Source organism: Panthera tigris, chromosome C1, assembly GCF_018350195.1.
Source record: "Panthera tigris isolate Pti1 chromosome C1, P.tigris_Pti1_mat1.1, whole genome shotgun sequence".
In the NCBI taxonomy this organism is placed as follows: Eukaryota; Metazoa; Chordata; class Mammalia; order Carnivora; family Felidae; genus Panthera; species Panthera tigris.
The window spans coordinates 111,585,781-111,601,723 of record NC_056667.1 but is presented as its reverse complement, the minus strand read 5'-3'; the positions used below and the strand labels follow the sequence as shown (position 1 = coordinate 111,601,723).

General features: G+C 37.7%; 1 long non-coding RNA gene across 4 annotated transcripts in view; it reads right to left on the bottom strand.

The window, feature by feature from the left end:
• LOC122241264 overlaps window positions 1-15,943 on the bottom strand; it is a 34,328-nt gene that overhangs the window by 14,375 nt on the left and 4,010 nt on the right. The window contains exon 3 of one of the 4 annotated variants that reach the window (XR_006221301.1): window positions 12,765-12,931. The exons of the other annotated variants lie outside the window; for them this stretch is intronic. This is a non-coding gene — a long non-coding RNA (uncharacterized LOC122241264). Of the gene's footprint in view, window positions 1-12,764; window positions 12,932-15,943 lie in introns of those variants that run through there. 4 annotated transcript variants of the gene reach the window in all.

Below are 15,943 nucleotides of genomic sequence, written 5' to 3'. Positions count from 1 at the left end.
AATTTTGCATTGCTCCTACAGAAAATCAGTACTACAGAGCTACTGGAATTATATGCCTGTGGTTTGGCCTATGAGTACATGAATAGATCCGTGAGCTATAAGAGAGAATAAGGTAGCAGATTACCTTGTATGTCAGAATGTTATAAATGGCAAAGATGGCATTTTAATTCAATGACAAAGGATGGATTATTTAGTAAGTGGCACAGGCACAGCTGTCTATCCATCTGGAAGAATATAAAGCTGGACTTCCTTTTTACATCATGTTAAAAATAAAACAAAACGTATTAAAGACTTAAATGTAAAAAATGCAAGAAAATCTGAGTCTATGGACATTCTCAAGGCAGAGTATATATGAATCTACTTGAATTTATATAAAAAATAATATATGTGTAAGAGATAAGTCAAAACACAAAAGACAGCATAAATATTTGGGAAAGTATTTGCAATGAACAAAATATGTATATGCCCATTATTAATAATAGACAAATATCTTTTACAGATTTACAAGAATAAAACAAATTATGGAAGTAAAAAATGTGCATAGATTTAAAAGATTTAGATAAGACTACTTACACAGGAGCAAATCCCAATGGTCAAATGTGAATAGATGCTCAAAAACAATAGTTATAGTGAAATGCAAATTAAAGTAACAATGAATATTTCTTTATATTTATCAATCTAGCATTTTTTTTCATTTTAAAAGGTCTGATTATACTTACTGGAGGCAGATAGATGAGGAATAGGGCACCCACACATTGCTATAGTAATCCTACCACTTTTGAGGTATAGTTTGTAAGACTGTAAAAATTAAAAATGCAGATTCCCTTTGACTCAGAGAATACAGCTTTGAAAACCTGTCCTGTAGAAATAAAAACTACAGTGCAAAAAGGACTCTGTCAGCAGAGAATATTTGAATAAAATATTGTATATCTATAGCATGAAGGTTAAGAAACCATCAAAAAGGATAAATTAGAATCATACCATTTGACTTGGAAGGATTTCTAGAATATTAAGAAAAAAGTATGCATAAGATGTCATTTTTATGGAATAAATAATGATACTGGGCAGAAGAAGAATCCTGTGTGTGTATATATGTATATAAAACATTATATAAATACATAGAAAGTATGGAAGACTTATTTGATTATTTTTAGCCTATAAATTTGGTTTATTGACAAAGTAGGCCTTCTGGTGAAGACTAGAAGGAGAGTAAATAAGTAGGCAAGCATAAAGTTTGAAGAAAACAATTAAAGCTGTACTTGTCCCCCTATTACAAGATGATCATGGTACGAGATGATCATGGTAATATAGTTATGTGAAATTGTGTGTGTATGTATAAACATATACACATATATCTATGCAGATATTTACATACATATATACACACATGCAGATATATTTACATATAAGTATCTACATATATGTGCACATATATACATGCATATGTCTACATATATATGTTTGATCATTAAGACAAACAAAAATTGGTGAATAAACAGCACAGCTTGAGGGCCTTCCTCCTTGTTAAGAACTGAATTTAGCAGGTCTGCCTATCACCTTTGTCTTGGTGGTGGTACCATGGTGACTTTTTGCTGCATGTGTGATGTGTTAAGCCAGCGAGCCTACTCCTGCAGTTTATGTGGCTCTTTCTAAACAAGCGATGGGATTAATTAGGATGTATGACACTGTTTATCTTTATCATTTATTTTAGTTTGTGGTTTTCCTAAGTGATTACTCTAAAGCTTAGTCAATTACTTTTCTCTTTCCCTTGGGTTTCCCTGGAATAGAAGTTATCTGCATCCATTTCAAAAGCACCAAGAAAGTAGAAGTCAGCTTGCTTAGGCCTTAGTTTTTTTCATCTGTGAAATGAGGATAATGATACTTTCTTTGTCCCTGTCTCAAAGGGATGTGATGACAATGAATAAGATAATTGACTGGATATCAGGTCCCAGTAAAGATGTACCATGTAAATACAGCCTCTGCTCACATCATGTGCCTTTCACTTTTGTAAGAGTTTAATGGAAGGAAACCTATTTCACCAGAGCTGTTACAATTAAGCAGAAGGTGATGGAAGTAAATTCACTTATTTATAGACTGATAATCAACTATTTTGCAACAAGGCTTTGGGGTCTTGGAAAACAGATTAAATCTCAAGAGAGATTTTAGTAGTCTGTCCAAAAACAAGCAAAGCAAAGAAAACTCTAGAAACCAACTGCTCTTCATTTTAATAGCCTCAGGTTGTAACTCCAGGGCCTCATTTTCTGTTGATGCAATCATTTTCTGCCTTCCAGTTCTCTGGGATATAGCCTATTCTCTGATTTCATCAAAGCAATCCTTTAAAAACTCTAAACAATCTTCTAAAACACAAATCTCAAAGCCCATGCTGAACACCCTTAACCAGTTCTTCTTTTCCTTCCAGACAAAATCCAAGTGCATTTATATGGTATCAGGCTGTCCTCCATGACTGGAATCCTTCCCATTTTTCAAGCCATGTTTTCATGACCATTCCCCTGGCTGTTGTTCCCAGCCATCTATAGATAGGGATGGGGAAATGGCCTGTCACTCTCAGTGCCCAGACACTAACGGGACCGTCCCTATTAGACCCCCACCCATGGCTTCATCACTGATGCAACTGGGACATTGATCAGCCTCACGTGGCTTGGGGCGTTATAGACTGTCCCAAGCATACTGGGCAAGGCAATGTGTAAATGGAAGTATACTGAAAGTGCCTAATCATACAAAGTGAGAGAGGGAACATACAAGAGAGAGGGAACAAGGGATAGAGTCTGAAAATAGAGAGCTAGGAGGTTTGGAGACAAGAGGGTGTGGTGGAGGGTGTCCCTTAGGATCACTGCATAGTCTCCAGCTGGCTTAACATTTACTTTCATTTTTTTTTTTCCCTTGGAGCAAGCATTATCCCTATCAGTGCCCTCTGTTCCCAAAAGTTGTTCTTGGGACCAACAGTGCACCTCACCTGGTGTTTAGAGTCCATGAGTCTTAACAATGAATAAGCTAACGTTAGCCCCAAATCCAAATGGAAATGGATGTATGCATGTGAGGCGAAGTTATAAACCATGGCTAAACTGACCAAGAGTGAACTTAAACCAGTAGTATGCTGGCAAAGCCTTACCAGCTTTGGCTGTCAGAGGGGGAGCCCTGATTTGTAGTATCTGAAGATGGCCATGGTGTAAATTCCTTATTACAGCCAATTTTAAGATACCGATGCTTTACAAAAATGACTGTCAAAATTCCTGATCCCTACCATCAATATTACTCAGAGACAGCACACCCTACGAGAAAAGGAGCTTCCAGAACAGTCTTCTGATAATCAGAGCTGGGAACTGTGAAATTAAAGAGCCAAATCAATAAGCACAGACCAAGACTGGAGCCAAAACAACCCAAATCTGTGGGTAGCATGGGTGGAGTGTACTCTGGAAGGGAAGGACTGATGTGATCTTCGATGAGGCAAAATTGAGGCATACGAGGAGATTTCCTGAAGATGTGTCACCTGCAGTCATGAAACGGCTGCCGCTCAGGTTTCTTTGTCACTCCCACAGCCACTAAGTATTGGGGGGTTACTCTCTGATGGCTCTCTAACACAATATATTAAATATCCCCTCTTTCAGTCCTCACAAACATCCTGGAATCATTCTGCCCACTTTGCAGGCAGTAGAACTGAGGCTCAGAGAGCTCACGTAACTCTCTGCAGCACCCATGCTTACAAACACCTTCTGAGTATGTTGGGAGACCTGGATGCCTGTGTATACCTCTGGGGCTTATTTCAGTCAGTGAGCCATTTAGGATTTGCTTCACTCCCAGAACTTCAAATGAGTAACTGTTGTCCATTTTACAATAATCTGTATTCAATCAGTATTTTCTGAATGAATTGATTTTATAATTTCTGTTCCACATTTATTCATTTTTGAGAGACAGAGGATGAAGGGGGGAGGGGCAGAGAGGGAGGGAGACACAGAATTTGAAGCAGGCTCCAGGCCCTGAGCTGTCAGCACAGAGCCCTATGCAGGGCTCAAACCCACAGGCTGCGAGACCATCACCTGAGTCAAAGTTGGGTGCTTAGCCACCCAGGCCCCCCCTGAAGGAATGAATTTTAGATAACATTTTCAGTCAACCACAGAGAATAACAGCCATCTACTGTAAAAGTCACCCCCACTTCCCTGCTGAATTGAAATTAGGGAGATGAGCTAGGTGACAATCACTGTTCCTTTTGATGCTGAAATTGTAACTTTTTGTTCTTATGATGTCTGCCACTTTTTAAGCCCCTACATGTACAAGCTGCTTAGATATTTCACCTTGCTTCATCTGCAGGAATTGTTTTTAAATTTATTTATTTATTTATTTATTTATTTATTTATTTTGAGAGAGAGAGAATGCACGCACAAGCAGCATAAGGGCAGAGAGAGAGAGGGAGAGAGAGAATCCCAAGCAGGCTCCGTGCTGTCAGTGTAGAGCCAGACTGAGGGCTCAAACTCATGAACCATGAGATCATGACCTGAGTTGAAATCGAGAGTCAAATGCATTACAGACTGAACCACCCAGGCACCCCACCTGCAGGAGAATTTTGGAAGAAACAAAGTGTCATCGCCACCATAGAGCTGAGAAAGAGAAGCTCACACAGTTTAAGTGACTTGCCCAATTTCACACAATTTATAAGTGACAAAGTCGATATCCCCACCCAGGTCTGTCCCCATCTTCCTTCTTGATGACATAAGCTCCCTAATTTCTTGTCTCTGCCATTCCCCGGCCTTGAGTGAACCCCTGTGGCTTCCTCCTGCCTTACCGTGACAGGAAGCACATGTGTACAAATAACAGCACTGTGGGCAAAGCCATTTTTTTTCCACGTGAACTCTGCTGCTTTCAACACACTTAAATCCAAAATCCTGAATCCAAATATGTGACACTCAGCACAATAGTCACCTCTGGCCAACTGCACTCCAAGTACAAAGCTATTCAATAAATGCTGATCAGAAAGTTCAGGGAGTTATGACATGGCATGACCCCCCAGACCCCACGCTGCAGCTTTAATCATAATTGGAGCTTGTCTAAAATCCCTCTGTTCGTCTGTATGAACATATAGGATTTTAATCACAAATTTTCAGCGCTCCATCTTATTATGAAAGGGAAAAATCCCTGGCAATGCTGTTAATTGACCTTAATCTAATGTGATGTGTAATACACTCAGCTGGATCCTCAGGCACTCTAGAAATAGAACAGTAAAACACCTCTTAAATCTAAATTATATTTGAAATAGCAGATTAGATTATTCCCAGCGTCCTCAAACAAACTGTAGCCTGCTGAAATTTATCTTGTGCTTTCCAAACAAGGCAGAGACTCCAGCCTGACAAACTGAATGCTTTATGAGTTCATCTACCTTGAAAGTCACACCAGTGTCTTCCTAATGGACCACCTGGCTGATTCCTGCAAGGGGATGTGTGGTCTGGCATGAGGACACTGACCCATATCTGTACTGGCTCTGAGGTCAGGCTGACCTGGAAGGATCAGGTCATGTGTTTCAGACACAGACAGACTGGGACTCATTGCTAGTGTGGCATTTCCCAGCCCTGTGACCTTGGGTAAGTGGCTTAGCATCGCTGAAGCACAGGACTCTTCATTTGTAAAGTACGGACAACCCTATGTGGTGCCTTAGAGCTTTGTAATGTTTAGGGCTTGCTGTGCTGTTTAGGGAGAATGTGTGGAAACCACATAGCTCATAGCAAACCTCGATAAATTACGGAGAGGGTTAATATTGTAAGTGTTTTTACAAAATGGGACTGAGGATTTTAGAAAAGCCTACCCACAGCCATAGGAAATGGCTGAAAGTTGATGACGTGACCATGGGCAATCAACTTTTCTTCCTCTTTTGTTTTTAATTAACAGTTTATTTGGGGTTAATATAGTTGAGTATACAGGTATGAGAAATAAAATTGAGGCATCTCAGATGTCTCATTTAGCCATTACTCAGTTTTCCCCATCAGGAATGTCCTGCAAAATTCAATCAGAATGCTTCAACCAGGACATCAGCATTGTCACAGTCAAGATAAAGAACAATTCCATCAACACACCTACATTTGCACTCCCCTGTTGTTATTAACCCCTGGGAACCGCTAATCTGTTCTCAATGTCTACAATTTTGTTTTTTAAAACTTTTATATAAATGGAGCTATACAGTATGTAGGCATTTGGGATGGGCTTTTCGCGTGCATTCTCTGGAGACTGATCCAGGTTGCTCTGTGTATCATAGTTCCTTCCTTTCTATTGCTGGGTGGTATTCCATGACGTGGATGGACCATAATTTGTTTAAGTGTCTACTTATTAAAGCATAGTTGGGTTTTCTCCAGTTTTTGGCTATTTTGAGTAAAGTTACTATGAACATTTTTGCATAGGCTTTTGGGTGGATATAGTTTAATTCCTTTCGGATAAATGACCAAGTTCACAATTGCTGGGACATACGGCAGTTGTGTGTTTAGTTGTAAAAGAAACTACCAAACATTTCCAGACTGGCTGAGCCATTCCTACTCCCATTCAAAACGCATGAGTAATCTATGTTGTCCACATCCTCTCTAGCATTTGGTATTGGCACTGTTTGCTTTAGCCATTCTGGTAGGTGTGTAATGTTATCTGATTTGGGTTTTAATAAGCATTTTCCCTGATGCCCAAAGAGGTTGAACACTTCTTTATTTGCTTATTTGCCATCTGTACAGCCTTTTTTGTGAGATGTCTGTTCATGTCTTTTGCCCATTATCGGACTGGATTATTTGAATTTTTACTGTTTAGTTTAAGGTTTGTATGCTATATTCTGTATGGGCCCCTTGTCAGATATGCCATGTGTAAATATTTCCCTCCAGTGTGCAGCTTCTCTTTTCATCCCCTGGTCAGGGTTGTTCACAGAGCAAAAGCTTTTAACTTGATATTTCCAATTTTATAAATTTTCATTTAAGGATTGTGTGTTTGGTGTCAAGGCTAAGAATTCTTTGCTTCAGCCTAGATACTAAAGATTGTCTCCTGGGTTTTGTCTAAAAGTTACATAAAGTTAAATTTTATATTTAGGTCCATAATCCACCTTTAGTTAATTTTTGTATAAAGTATGATATTTAAGTTAAGGTTCACTTCTGGGCCATGGATGTCTATTGTTTCAGCACCATTTTTTGTAAAGAGAATTCTTCCATTGGTTCCTTTAGCACCTTTATCCAAAACCAGTGGGATGTATTTGTGTGGGCCTATTTCTGGTTCTTTATTCAGTTTGACTGATCTATGTGCCTGTCTCTCGACCAATACCACACTTTTGATCATTTTAGCTATAGGGTAGGCCTTAATGTTGGGTGGACCAATTCTTTCCACTTTATTGTCCTTTCGTGACTTTTTTTTAAAGCTATCTAGGGTTTTTGTTCTTACATATCAATTTTAGGATAAGCTTGTCTATGTCTACAAAATTACTTCCTGGGATTTTCAAAGGAAGTAGATTAAACATACAAATCAATTCAAAAAGAGTTGACATCTTTACTATGTTGCGTCTTCCAATCCATGAACATGTTATGTGTCTCCATTTATTTAGGTCTTCTTTGATTTTTTTCAACAGGATTTTGTCATTTTCAGTGTACTGATCATCAGCATGTTTTACTAAGTGTATATCTAGGCACTTCATTTTCATTGGAGTTATTATAAATGATACTGTGTTTTTAATTTTGGTTTCCACACATTCATTGTTAGTATATAGAAGTAAAATTGATTATTTTGTGTTGACCTTGTATTCTGTGACCTTGCTAAACTCACTTATTAGCTCTAGGCATTTTTTGTAGATTCTTTAGGATTTTCTACATGAACAGTCATATCATCTGTAAATAGGATGATGCAGCAAAAATGGTAGTTGCTGAGAAAAACACTTAATACCCATTTCTTACTTGTAGATCTATCTTTACATACTTCAGACTCTAAGATGTGCCTCTTTCCCTAGGCTCAGTCATGAGCAGCACATAGGAGCTTTCAAAACTCAACCTCATTAATCTCTGTATGTAGAAGAGAGTAGCCCAGATTTGTTTTCCCACTGATGTGTATTATGTCACACAGGACATTTCCACCACAGATAGGTAGAATTAACTACAGTCAGTTTGATATCTAAGTAGTTTTAGAAAAACATTCTGACATTTACATAATAAAAATACAAAAGAAGTCCACCTTATAGACTTACTATGAATGCCAAATGACAAAAAACGTATAAGAAATCTTTTTCCATGTTATTAAAATATTTGATAGCAATTGTGTCCAGCTCAAATTGTCTCTAGCCATGAATTTTCAAATCTACAACCTCTGCATTCTCAACAGCAGGACACAGGGAAAGGGATAAATTTCTTGTGTGACTAGAGAAGACAGAATCTGTAAGACTCTCTCAATGGCAACCAAACAAAAACATTTCTTAATATGTCAGGATCTCTGCAAAGACCTTGTTATCTTCAAATTTACATACATAGTGGTAGTGTTTGAGGATTGGGTAAATCAACATAAAGAAATTATATTGAATCAAGTAACCATATTTTTCCCACTCCCTGGGGACCTTTCAAGTAAGCATTAAACTGAATGAAGACACCATAAAGCGTATAAAATATATTTTAGGGATGCCTGAGTGGTTTAGTTGGTTAAGTGCCAGACTCTTGATTTTGGCTTTGGTAGTGATCTCACAATTCATAGGATCCATCCCTGTGTCAGCTCTGCACTGACAGCACAGACCCTGCTTGGAATTCTCTCTTCCTTTCTCTCTCTGTCCTTCCCCCACTCATGCTCTCTCTTGCTCTCTCTCTCAAAATAAACCTTTAAAAAAAGATTTTAACAAACATAAGCCTTCTAGAGACACCCTTTTTATCTAACAAATCCACTGAAATCCTGAAATCCAAAGGCAAATTATGTTATAAGCAACTGGAGGTTTTCAAAAAGCAGTTTCTGAGACCATACTTGACACGTCCTCCTCTCCCTTACATCTATTATATTCTTATTTGTTAGGTATTGAATGTTGTCATGGGATCTTCATTTTAAACTAATTCCTAGGCAACTCTGCTTCACAGGCACACAGGCACACCTGATAATGACTAGTCAAATCAACATGAGGTTCCCAGGGTGAGAATTTTACAAGATAAGTCTAGTGTTCTTCGAGGTGAGGATGAAATCCAGGGCACATAGTGGTCTGGGGACAAGTACAGGGAGGGCACCAGGTCCTGTTGGAATGCCTCAAAACAGAATATGGAGGGAACCAAACAATATTCCCCTTCTCTGTAGAATCAGAATGTTCAACAGTCTCCCAGTCTGACCCTCCATTAAAAAAAAAAAAGCCTGTCTGTGCAGTGACTTCTCTGTTTCCATTCCCAAAACTGCCTCTAAAGACAAAGCTGTAAAATGAGGGGTTTCAGGTCTGACCCTCTGTTGAAATTAATTATCTTGGACAAGTGTTCCATATAATAAGTCACAAATAATTTAAGCTCAAAAGGCAAATAACTTAAAAAGACAAAGACAGAAAGTTGAATTTATTATTATAGCCACCAAAAAAATCTCATCTCTTCTTTGTGAACACCATATTTTCTGTGTAAGAAAAAGACATATCGCATATGCATGAAAATCAATGCATCTATATTGTATCCAAACAGTGCCGATGGAACTAACAAATGCATAATCAGTCTAGCCCATTCCTTTGAAAATAAATTGATTCTTCAGCACTTTTCCCCAAACTCCAGTTGCTTTGAAAATAAAATCATTCTCTTTTTTTCTGACACCAGTGCATTTTAAATGTGGGCATTTTCTCATCAAATGATTGTTTTTGTGGTTTTCTCCTACTGATTGGACGTATCTAATTATCCAAATAGCTATTTAAATAGAATGCATTTTCAGTAATGTCTTTAAAGTGCAGTTTGAGGAGACGCAGCGTTCTATGACCTTTAGACCACAGCCACCTGCCTTGGCTCAGCCCTGAATGAAATTAGGCACCACAAACAATCTTAACATCAATACTCATGGATTGTTATTGGAATCTACGTTTTAATTTTTTAATTGCCAAACAAGGCAACTACATGGCCATAAAAGGTGATTGAAAGTGCTGGTACAAGATGTGAAACTGATGTTTTCCACTTATAATATAATACGAACACAGATTTATCACTGGAGCTTATTTTCTGTTGACATTTTTATGAAAATAAATGTAGTTTGGGAGACTTTGCCCCACTCTGTTCAACCTTGACTGGAGACCCTAGTGTAGCATGTCTCCAGATGAGTTCTCCACTTTGAAGAGCACCCTAAAGGAAAATATAATTGCTTTTCTCAACTCGTCCTGCGTGGTTTTGATATGAAGGTCTGAATTGGTTGGCTGTTTAGGTAACTTATACTTATTTATTATTTTTATTTGTAGATGTGTGTTTGCTAAAACACAAACTTTTCCTAAACACTTAAAATGTAATCATTTTTCTCTTTCCTCATGTGTAATTGATATATCTACTTCCCTTATAAGGACTGCTGTTGACCTATTATCCACATAAATGATGGAATAAGGGAATATATATATATATATATATATATATATATAGTAACATGACTGTTGGGATATTATTGTACCACCTTCATTCTGAACCAGAAGAATTGGATTGAATTTCAGTTTTTGTGTGTTTTCTTATTCCATGGGCTGAATTTATAACATCAACAATAAAATTCTGAGTTTAGAAGCAGCTTTCTTTGATGGCATTCTTTTCCTCAATTTTTGACTCCAGTCACACTTAGTTTTTCAAAAAAGCTGAACTCCCTCCTGCCACAGGATCTTTGCATATGTTGTTCCTTTTATTCACAATGCTACCATATGGCTCAGATTTCTTGACCTAGATAGATAAAGGGAGAGGAAGGAGTCCCAGACAACCTGTGGACTTCTGGCTTATGACTGGATGAATGCCAAAGCTCTGAAGCAGGAATGGATACAGATGAGAATGTATGGAAGTAGAAATGACAGTTCTGCCCAAACAGGCTGAGTCTGAAGTCCAGCAAGGCAGCCACCTGGGGTGTAGGAGCTGGATACCGGCACACAACAGGGCTCCAACACAACTACTGGTTTAAATCAGGAGAGTTTCACCTGACTAAAACAAAATGCACGCATTAAGACGGACAGTGGTTGGCTCTGCCCCCAAGTAACGCAGATCAAGACAGGAAAGGGGACTTCCAAATTATGTGTTGCCAAAGCTTTTAGAGTGAAAGATTTTCAAGAACGATCAAGATGGAGGGATGAACGGGGGTTCAGGGAGAAGAGAGTTCCTGTGAAACAAACAATGCAATCTCATCATTGAATCAGAGATGCAGTGCTGAGAATAGTCTTTGTACTGAGAGGTAGAAGGTCAATGTCCTCTTTTCTTTGTGTCCCACACACCAGGAATGCAGAGACTGTGACAAAGACTATTCACTGGACTAAACATTACAACGTCAGATTTATCTTCTCTTAGCTCATATGTGCACTTCCTTATAAAATCCTGTTTGGGCAAGAACCTTAACCAGAACCCCCACCCTCAATATTTCATCAGGTTCCTCATCCTCCACCTTCCCACAGGTAAAGTTTAACACCCTGGACTATCTTCAGCAAGAACCTTGTTAAGTCAATTTAGCCAGAACCCCTATTTACCCCTGATGTCTCCTCTTACAAATTTTCCATCCACAGCCTTCTACCCTGCTTTTTGGTTAAAATTTCCACTTGCCTGTGCTGTATTCACAGTTGAGCTCAATCTGTCCCCCACTGTAAGATCCCACTGCAGTGGTCTCTATACCTGTCATGATGGTCCTGAACAGTCTCCCTTGCCATCTCTAGCAAGTGCCATTGATTTTTCCCTAACAATTGTCCCATGGTTATCAGAAACTCTAATGGACTTTTTAATTTCTTTTTGATATATACCAGTGTTATAACAAGAATATAATAATAAAAATAGCAGTATGATGAAAATTTTTGGAGGCTTGGTCAGATAGTCATTGTGCAAATAGTGATACAGAGGCCCAGGAAATGTAGCTGGTGAGCAACAGAAGCTCAAGCTTTTCTCTGTCATGGAACTTCAATAACCTGCAGGTACTCCTTTCCTGGTTAATGATATGGCTCTTTAGTAATCCCATGGAGTTCTTAAGACTTATTTGCATTTCAGATCTCAGCAGCTTTTACTGGCTTCTTGATGGTGTTGGTACCTAGAAGGTGACTGATACAGAATCAAGTAAAAAATATAGAGAAAACCTTTCAGTGAGATTTTGTGAATATCATTACAATTTCCACTCAAGATGTTCTTCATATTGGCAAGTCTCCATCAACATTGCAACTCCTATGCTACCATAAATACCTGGTGCTATTAACCAAAGAGACAGGAAGTGAAGATTTTTCTGACTGCATTTCAGAAGATGTGTTCAAGACTTGACATCTTCATTAAAATATCTGACTTTCAAGACCATCTTCAAAAGCATTCTTCAACAACCCTGGATATTTCTTCACCCAGTATTTTCTCCATACACACTACTTTTCATGCATCCAGCATTTTATCCAGAAAGACATGATCTCACATAAATCCCTACAGGAGGGAGAGAAAAGCTAATGCAGAATGTAGATCATCACGTGATGTTAAAATCTTGGTTGGGAGAGAAGAAATTCTGAAATGGTGGGGTAAGAATTTCCAAACTCCTGATCATCCATAAAAGTAACAAAAACAGTAGAAAAATTGTCAAAATAAGCTTTTTCAGAGCTCTGGAAATTAACAAAATTATAAAATAATCTGGGTAACATTTATTTAAAAACGGTGACTGAATCTCAGTAAGAACAGCAAGATTTTTGGTGTGTTAGCTCATCATATTCCCAGACACTTCATCCCAGCTCCATGGTCTATCTGAAAACCAACAGCTTCCTAATCAGAGTAGCTCTGGAAACCAGCAGCTGGAATGAGAAGAAAGGACTTGGCACTCCAAAAGAAACACAATTCCTGACAAACTATCATTATTTAACCTATCTGGCAGCTCCCCAGAAACTCCCTACTCAAGATTTTTCTGTACATGTCCTGACTCTGAACTTGTTCAGGGAGAACAGCTATTTCCATGGGACTTTTTTTTTCAAAACACAGCTTCAAATTGTTTCATATTACAATAATCTGAGGTCATGATAAAAGTTAGGAAAAATAAAAGGATGACCAAAAAACTTAAGAGAAACCTGGGGAATGACATATCCATAGTGGAGTTTGAAAAGTTCTGAGACACTCCTGGGAGTCTAGAAAAACAGGAACATGCATAGGACTGTGAGCATGCTTAGGGCTGTGTGCATGAGTGGGGGAGAGCCCTAGCTCTCACTACTCAGTGACGTGGAGGTTCTGTGCAAACAGGGAGTGAAGACTGAAGACGGAGTTGTAAGCCACCAGCGTGTTGCAGTAGCCTTAATATGAGCACAAAGGCCCTCAGCAAAGCTAAGAGATTTGTTGGTTCAAGGCAATTTAATGAAATCTCTATCTGTTAATTTATTGACCTTAAGTTAACTGAGCAGAACCTAGAATCACACATGAAAAACAATACAAACAATACAAACAATTCAAAAGTCACTAAACAATTGGGGTGACTGGGCGGCTCAGTCGGTTAAGCATCTGACTCTTGATTTCTGCTCAGGTCATGATCTTGTAGTCCTGAGAGCAAGCCCCACACCAGGCTCTGTGCTGACAGCAGGAAGCCTGCTTGGGATTCTCTCTCTCTCTTTCTCTGCCCCTCCCCTATGCCTCCCCAAATGCACACACAGAAGCATGCATCACACACTCTCCCCTCAAAAACTAAAAATAAATAAAAACATTTTTAAAGAATCCCTAAACAGGAAACAGCAGCAACGACAACATAATCTGGAGGGAGGGAAGAAATAGGATTTTGAGATTTGCCAAATCATTTTAATTAAATGTTTATTTTTCAACAAAAGTTATGAGACATGAAATGACATAGGGAATGCTGACCCATACCTGGAATAAGGCAAGGTTGTCTACTCTCACCATTTCTGGTCAGCATTCTACTGGAAGTTCTAGTGACAGCAATTAGATAAATTGGAAAGGAGAATGTAAACTACCTTGACATGTGCATATGTCTATGTAAAAGACAAAAATTTGTATACAGAATATGTTAATAAATCCAGAAAATATATTATTAGAACAAATAAAAGAGTACATCAAGGTTGTAGGATAAAAAATCAAAATAAAAAAATCAATTGCATTTCTATACCTAAGCAATGAACAATCCGAAAAATAAATTAAGAAAACAATTACATTTAAAATATGTCCAAAAGGATAAAATACTAAGGAATATATTTAACAAAATACATACAAGATTTGTATAATTAAAATTAAAAAATATTGTTGACATATTTTAAAAAGTCTTAAATAAGTGCAAAGACATCCATGGTTTTAGAAGAGAAGTAAAAATTCTGTTGAGATGTCAGTCCTCCAACACTAATCTACAGATTCAACATATATATATTCTCTATCAAAATCTTGGCTGAGGTTTGTGCAGAAAGTAATATATTCATGTGAAAATTCATATGAAAAATTCATACGGGAATACAATGGGCCCAAAATAGCTAGAACAATCTTTAAAAAAGGACAAAGTTTGGATGATCCATACTTCCCAATTTAAAAACTTATAAAGCTATAGTAGCCAAGGCAATGTGGTACTGGCATAAGGCTAGATATGTAGATCAATAGAATATAATTGAGAGTCCAAAAATAAATAAACTCTTAAGTTTATGGCAATTGATTTGCAATAAGGGTGTCAGGAAAATGAAATGTCTTTTTAAGAAATGGTACTGAGATGACTAGATATTTGTGTATAAATGAATACAGCTCAACTCTTACTTTATATCATATGCGAAAACAACAACATGGCTCATAGAAATAAATGCAAGTGCAAAACTAAAAAAACTCTTAGAAAAAAAACAGGGCTGTTGGGATGTTGGATTAAGTTATGGACCCTTAAGATGCAACACTAAGAGTATATTTACCAAAGAAAATATAGGTAAGTTGAACCTCATTAAAATTTAAAAATTTTGTACTATACCATCAAAAAATAGTCAAATTGAAAAGTCAATTTACAGAATGCGAGGAAATATTTACAAATCATACAAGTTTTCAGAACAAAGAACTTTTGCAAATAATCCAATTTAAATATGGGCAAAGGACTTGAATAGATATTTCTTCAAAGAACGTCTACAAATGACCAATAATCTGAGGAGAAGATGCTCACTATCATTAGTCAGGGAAACGCAAATCAAAATCCCAATGAAATATTTCTTCACACCCACTATGATGACTAACATAAAAAAATGGCATAGCAGAAGGTATAAAGTTATTGAATCGATGTATGTTGTACACCTGAAACTAATGTAACATCGTGTGTCAACTACACTTAAAAAGCAAACAAACAAAAGGAATAAAATACTGATATATGCCATAAGATAGATAATCCTTGAAAACATTATGCTGCAGGGAAGAATCCAGATACAAAAGAGCCCTGTACTATATGATTCCATTTATACTAAATGGTCAGACTAGGCAAACCATAGAAACAGTATGGATTGGTGGTTTTCAGAGGATGGGGAGGGGCAAATTGAGATGGACTGCTAATGAGTTCAGGGTGTCTTTTGGGGGGAGATGAAAATTTCTGAAATTAGATAGTGGTGTTGGTTGCCCAATTCTGTGAATATACAAAACAAACAAACAAACAAAAAACCTCAGAGGGTGAATTTCAGAAGATGTGAATTATAAAGCTATTATCTGGTAAAAGTGAAGGAGAGAGAAGTATTCTGTGGGTCAGGGAAGGACTGAAGACATCAGGCCTTGCAACCTCTTGTTCTGACCCCATGAAATGGGAATGCGGTAGTGGAAGGAGTATCCTTCAGGGGCTTCACTTCAAATCTCTTTGACATTAG